The sequence below is a fragment of the Zea mays genome, chromosome 9 (assembly GCF_902167145.1).
Source record: "Zea mays cultivar B73 chromosome 9, Zm-B73-REFERENCE-NAM-5.0, whole genome shotgun sequence".
Taxonomy (NCBI): Eukaryota; Viridiplantae; Streptophyta; class Magnoliopsida; order Poales; family Poaceae; genus Zea; species Zea mays.
The window spans coordinates 89,475,019-89,482,941 of NC_050104.1; positions in this window are offsets into that span (position 1 = coordinate 89,475,019).

Genomic DNA, 7,923 nt, shown 5'->3' on the forward strand with positions numbered 1-7,923 from the left:
GCAACACATTTGGAGAAGGTGAACAAGTCCATACTATATACAGTTATCCGAGGGGTGCAAGAGTGTCATAAAGAAAATGTGATGCATATAACTACTCCTTGACTAATCTCATCACACATCATACAACAACAGCAAGTATCATATGATCATACAATAATTTCAATAGATGAGATTAAAACAAATGTTGATGGCCAGATGACCATCACAACACAGAGTTAAAATATTTAATACATGCCCAATGTTTACTGCAAAAACATTACACAAATAAAATATACAAGCCACTGAGTGGCCATACAATCAAACTACCAAACTCTGCTCTGCTCTCCTTCAAATTATCCTCCTTCCTTCCTTAGATCTTCTCCCCCTTTTTGGCAACAAGTACCAAAAACACAGAGATGCACATGACTCAATAATCACCAAGGTCAACACCACCATAGTTATCCGATGGAAGAGTGAAGGTCGCCTAGAGGGGGTGAATAGGTCAAACCTGAAAATTATAAACTTTGAACATGCACTATGCTCGGGGTTAGCGTTAGAAATAATTTAGAGTGCGGAAGATAGTTCTCCTTGCTATGAGTTGCTCAATCAATGCAGATAACTTTGGTAGCCAACTTAAATTAATATGAACAAGGGACCTTTTAGAGAGAGGAAAGAAAGGGAAACAAATCAAATGACGATCAACACGAATGAACACGATGATTTGTTTACCGAGGTTTGGTTCCAAAGAACCTAGTCCCCATTGAGGGGCCACAAAGGCCGGGTCTATTCCAACCCTTTCCCTCTCTCAATCGGTCACACAGATTGGTCGAGTGCTTCTCCTTAATCACTTGGGTCACTAAGACCCCACAAGGATCACCACACACTTAGGTGTCTCTTGCTAGCTTTACAAAGCACTTAGAAGAATTAGAATGAGAAGGAGAAAGCAATCCAAGCAACAAGAGCAATAGACGAACACAAATGATCCTCTCTCAACTCTCTAAGCAATTGAGTTGATTTTGGAGCTTGGAGTGGATTGAATGCTTTGATTGTGTCTTTGGAGTGTTTGCCTTTGCTCTTGTATTGAATGAGAAATGTAGGAGGCTTGGATGGCTTGGATGGTGGTGGTTGAGGGTATTTATAGCCCCAAACACTATTCTAGCCATAGATGTCGATGGGCACACCAGATAGTCTGGTGGTGCACCAGACATGACACTGTTCACAGTCCAGTGCCTGCCATACCAGCAGACCGTTGGGGTTTGGAGCAGTTGACCGTTGAAGTCCTTTGTCTTCTTGCTGCACCAGATAGTCCGGTGGCACACCGGACATGTCTAGTGCGTTCTGACTTCGCAGCTCTGACTTCTGACTTTTGCACTGTTCACTTTTACTATACACTGCAGTTGATCGTTGGCGCAATTGACTGTTGCTCTGTTGGCTCACCGGACAGTCCGGTGAATTATAGCGGAGCGACTCCAGATAATCCTGAGAGCGGCCAGTTCGCAATGCCTTGGCCTGGGCACCGGACAGTGTCCGGTGCGCCACTGGCAGCACCAATGCTTGACTTTGCTCCAAACTTTGTTGAGTTCTCAACTTATTTTCTATGTTGGTTTATGTTGAACTTTATGCACCTGAGATAAATGACAACTAGGCAAACTAGTTAGTCCACGTGGTTTGTGATGGACGTCAAACACCAAAATCGATTATAGGAAATGTTTTAAACCCATTTCCCTTTCATTCTCCCCCTTTTTGGTGATTGATGCCAACACAAACCAAAGCAAATGTAATGAGTGGAAATGCAACTAGTTTGCAATTTGGACAGATGTGCATAAGTTACTTTGAATTAAACCAATTGAAAGTATGTCTAAGTAAATATGATTGTTTTCTTTTATTTTATCATTTTGGACCACATTTGCACCACTTTGCTTGTTTTTGCAAATCTTTTTGGAAAAGTCTTTTCAAATTCTTTTGCAAATAGCCAATGATATGGGAATATGATTTCAAAATGCATTTTCAAGATTTTGAAAATTTTCTCTCCTTGTTTCAAATGCTTTTCCTTTGGCTAAATAAAAGCTCCCCCTAAAGTTCTCCCCTTAGTTGTCTAGAGGGTTTTTGCAATTGAAATAATTCTTCCCCTTTGTGAAATAGTTTTTGAAAATTGGAAAACTGGTGGTGATGCGGCCCTTTTGCTTTGGGCCTTTAATTCTCCCCATTTGGCATTAATCGCTAAAAACGAAGGACTTGAGAGGCCTTTACTTCTCCCCTTTTGGTAAAAGGATATGAGGAGGGCAAAGAATAAATGATACCGACAGAGTTGAGTGGAAGTCTTGCCTTTGCCGAATACTCCATTTCCCTTTCAATCTAAGACTAATCATAGAGATACTCATGGAAGCACATTAGTCTTAGCCTTGGCACAAGAAGAATAATAAATATGCATTTGTACCAAATGAAAGAAACATGATCAAAGGTATATAAATAAGCTATGTGTGAAATGTTTCAATCAAAGTTACCAGAATCTAGGATGTTTAGCTCATTCCTAAGCTTGCTAAAAGTCTTTTCATCTAGTGGCTTGGTAAAGATATCGGCTAATTGGTTGTGGGTGCTAACATAAGCAATTTCGATATCCCCCTTTTGTTGGTGATCTCTCAAAAAGTGATACAGGATGTCTATGTGCTTAGTGCGGCTGTGTTCAACAGGATTGTCCGCCATGCAGATTGCACTCTCATTACACATAGGAGAGGGACTTTGCTCAATTGTAGCCATAGTCCCTAAGTGTTTGTCTCATCCAGAGTAATTGTGCACAACAATGTCCTGCAGCAATATACTTGGCTTCGGTGGTGGATAGAGCTACTGAGTTTTGTTTCTTTGAAGCCCAAAACACTAGGGATCTCTCCAGAAACTGACAAGTCCCTAATGTGCTCTTCCTGTCAATTTTACATCCGGCATAGTCGACATCAGAATACCCAATTAGATCAAAGGTAGATCCCTTGGGGTACCATAGCCCAAACTTAGGAGTGTAGACTAAATATCTCATGATTCTTTTCACGGCCCTAAGGTGAACTTCCTTAGGATTTGCCTGGAACCTTGCACACATGCATACGAAAAGCATAATATCCGGTCGTGAAGCACATAAATAGAGTAAAGATCCTATCATCGACCGGTATACCTTTTGATCTACGAATTTACCTCCCGTGTCGAGGTCGAGATGCTCATTTGTTCCCATTGGTGTCTTGATGGGTTTGGCATTCTTCATTCCAAACTTCTTGAGAATATCTTGAATGTACTTAGTTTGGCTGATGAAGGTGCCCTCTTGGAGTTGTTTGATTTGAAATCCAAGGAAATACTTCAACTCCCCATCATAGACATCTCAAATTTCTGTATCATAATCCTACTAAACTCTTCACAAGATGACTTGTTAGTAGACCCAAATATAATATCATCAACATAAATTTGGCATATAATCAAGTCTTTAGCAATAGTTTTATTGAAGAGAGTAGGGTCAACTTTTTCAACTTTGAAGACATTAGTGATAAGAATGTCTCGCATGCATTCATATCATGCTCTTGGGGCTTGCTTGAGCCCATAACACGCCTTTGAGAGCTTATAAACATGGTTAGGATACTCACTATCTTCAAAGCCGGGAGGTTGCTCAACATATACCTCTTCCTTGATAGGGCCAGTGAGGAAGGCATTCTTCATGTCCATTTGATACAACTTAAAGCCATGGTAAGTAGCATAGGCAAGTAATATACGAATTGACTCAAGCCTAGCTATGGGTGCATAGGTTTCATCAAAATCCAAACCTTTGACTTGTGAATAACCTTTGGCAACAAGTCGGGCTTTGTTCCTAGTCACCACACCATGCTCATCTTGTTTGTTGCGGAATACCCACTTGGTACCTACAACATTTTGGTTAGGTCGTGGAACTAAATGTCATAACCTCATTCCTCATGAAGTTATTGAGCTCCTCTTGCATTGCCCTCACCTAGCCCAAATCTCTAAGTGCATCCTCTATCCTGTATGGCTCAATAGAAGACACAAAAGAGTAATGTTCACAAAAATGAGCAACTTGAGATCGAGTGGTTACCCCCTTCTGAATGTCACCAAGAATGGAGTTGATGGGGTGATCTCTTTGAATTGCTCGGTGGACTCTCGGGTGCAGTGGTCTTTGATCTTGAATTTCTTGATCATCTTCCTTGTCTTGATCATCTTCATCTCCCCCTTGATCAATGTACTCCTCTTGAGGTGGCTCATCGTCTTGATCTTCATCCTCTTCTTCTTGAGCCATTTTCTCATCTTGAGTTGGTGGAGATGCTTGTATGGAAGATGATGGTTGATCTTGTGCTTGTGGAGGCTCTTCGGATTCCTTTACACACACATCCCTAATGGACATGTTCCTTAGCGCCACGCATGGAGCCTCTTCATGGCTACTCTCTCCCTCCCCCCGACACGCCCACTCCACCTCCCACACAAGCACACACTAGCACAAGGATCGTTTGTCCACCTGTTCTTAGTTTGTTCATTCGTTCGTCCGATCGTTCGATCGTTCATGGTTCGTTCGATCGTTCGTCCGATCGTTCATCCAAATAATCTTTGTTGAGCCGTTATGCTGCCGAAATTCTGATCATTCGTTCGTTCGATCATTCGATCATTTGTCCATTCGTTCATAGTTCCTATTCATTGTTCATCGTTCGTTCATAGTCCCTATTCATCATTCGTCCGTTCGTTCGTCCAAATAATCTTTGTCCAGCCGTTATGGTGCTGAAATTCTGATCGTTCGTTCGATGATGTTACTATTCATTGTTACTATTCACCATTACTATTCATCATCGTTACTATTCATCGATGATGTCTACTATTACTATTTCACCGTCACTATTCATCGTTACTATTCATCGATCGTCTGATCACCCCAGATTTCAACTGCTCATCCATTATGCTGTCCAGTTCACCTAAGACCTGCCAGCCCAATATTCCAGTCATACGAACTCCGATGACTGTGATTTTCCTTCCAGTAAGAACTTCCCATCTGGTCAGCCATCACAGATTTCTCCAAGTTGAGCACGCTTAACTTTGAGATTCTTTCGAGCCAGGCTTCCAAATTCATATTCCAACAATTCTTGTTTCTTAATTCTTATCAAATTATTCCCTATCCAACCATGTCATCCCTTAAGCATGGTTCATATTCCAGAAAACTCCCAAAATACTCTTGTCCCATATTCTACCTATAATTTCCCTGTTCAGACTAAGTCAGATGATTCACTCGTCACTATTCTCACCAATAGTGAACTCTACTGTACTACACCACATACACCCAGCTATAAATACACCCAGCTACCCTCTCCCTCTCCACACACTCAACACCCTCAGCCAAGGCAAACACCCCAGCCACTCAGTTACTCTGCTCTGCCGGCTACGCGCATAGTGTCGCTTCGCCTCCAATCCACCCTCCTGGTAAGCACCTCCACCCCACCACCAGTAATATCACAACACCACATGACACAGATTCTGCTCAAGACTCTAGCCATCCATATATCACCATTCTGACCACTATACTAAATATTTGTTGATATACTTGCTGGTTTGTATGTTTGCTTGTTCATGTTGCATAGTTATTAGAGTGTTCATGCCGTCTCGTGAAGGCAAGATCTGCAAGTCTACGCTAGGTGGTGGAGCCAGAAGCCAGTTCCGCGAGCTCTCACCCTTTCGCCGGATAAGCACGACAAGCTCACTGGATCCCTTTGATGCATAATTTACCTATGCTTTTTCAACCACAACCCTCAGCCTGGTATTGTATGCATGATATGATTTTGAGATAAGTTATTATGGCCACCCAGCCTTTGCTGCAATTAATCTTTATACTCCTTGACATATTTGTTACAAATGATTTGAGAAAAGGTGTGAGTTTTCAAAAGAAAATGTTTTTCAAAATGGGTATGATGAAGGGTTCTCACCCTTATCACCCTTGAGTGGGATGATCAGGGACTCCCTGGTTTAGGGGAGGGCCTAAGGTGATGGCTCAGCTGGTTTATGTGTGAGCATGAAGGATTTTCTCTCTCGCCTAAGGACTAGTTTGTCATCACTCCTTACCTATACTCTTATCAAGTACAACCACTCGAGACTGTATGGGGGTCGCTCAATCTGAACTTGTACGGTCCGAACCCCAGGGTTATGATGGCTGAGGACCACCAGGAGGATAAGGAAGGGGAATGTTTTGTCCGGTTTGGGCATGGTGGTGGAATGACTCCTTCTGGTATAATAGTTAAGGTAAGGACGTGCAAGGAAAGAGAGAGATTCGGCATTCGAATCTCACGAAGGTGAGATTGCTGAAACCGGACTAGTGGGTAAAGTGTACACCTCTGCGCAGAGTTTGAAAACCTATTCAAATAATCCGTGTCCACAGATATGGATGAGTCATGGCATGGATTTGACAATTAATGTTTTGTTTTCCAAAAACGCTTTTGAAAAGTGGTTTTAAAAGGTCTGACGGTTAAGCCGTGAGCTATGGTGGACGGGAAGTCCAGTAGCTGTTTTTGAAAATGAAAACAAGTGGGAAACTACTGAGATACCTGGATGGTTTAGTCCAGGGCATTTTGTTCTATATTGAAAAACTTCTTTCTCCTTTGGGAGAGGATGCGCTTTGAAAAATATAAAATGTTTTACAAAATAAACCTGCATCAAATATTGCTCTTTCTACAAAATATCCTGAGCTCCACATATTCCATGCATTATATCTGATTTCCCCATTCCGTGGGTGAAGGTGGGCTGCTGAGTACGTAAGTACTCACCCTTGCTTATTTGTTGTTTTTCAGAGAAGGAGATCGCTGATCGGGTAAGAGTTACGCCTATTCCCAACCTTGCATGTGGCTGTTGGACCGCTGATTTGCTTCGCTGCGTATATCGGGATGCTTCAGCCCTACTCTGATGATATGTCCCAAGTTGTGGACCAATTCTTAAAGTTGATCGCCACCTTTATAGGTTTGTCTCGTTTAAGCATATCTAGAATCATCTGATGTATAAATGTGTTTACTAGCCTCCTGGGACTAGTAATTGTATCACATTTGAGTCCCAGAGGATTGGGGTGCTTCACTTAGAGAGTAAATTTCATGATCATTTCTTTTTCGGGGAATATGAATTAGGGCTAGCTGATTTAGCTTCAGTCCGACAGGGACGCGAAGAATCGCTTAACGATTATTCAGGAGGTTCCAGAACACTATAAACCGATGCTTTTGGATCCATGTCACAGACAAAGAGCTAGCAGGGTTGGCTTTTAATGGGTTGCTATCCTACTTAAGAGACAAATTAGATGGGACGTAGTTCTTTTCATAGCTCAGCTACATCATCGGGCTTTAGCCTGTGAAAGCCGATTTAAAGAGACATCAAAATCGGTCGCCCGTAGTGTACATCTAGTAGAGCGTGATAGTTCAGATGATGAATCCGCAGATGTATATACCCTGAGTTTGTTTGGCACCAACAAAGGCCAAATCTTCTGCATGTTCTTCCTTACAGCCGGTTCAAAAGAATTGGCAAGAAGAGATTAAATTTACCTTTAATGTTGCCAAATGCGATAGGATATTTGATGATCTACTAAAAATAGCAACATTAAATTAACTCATATTATTCCTCCTATGGATGAATTAAAGAGATATGCTTAGTGTAAGTGGCATATATGTTTTTCCCATGCCACCAATGTTGTAATGTTTTTCATCGACAGATACAATCGGCCATAAATGAGGGCTGGTTGGTTTTTCAGGAGATGCAAGTGGACACACAACCATTTCCCGTCAATACAATAGAACCCACATACATAAAGGTCTTGGTTCGGCCCAAAGTGTCCGATAAAGGCAAAGGCGAAAACATCGTCATTGGCGATCCTCGCACGTCAAATGTATCACAAGAAGAGATTGCTCGGAAGGATCCGGACAAGGAGACTAACAAGTCCGGAGGCGT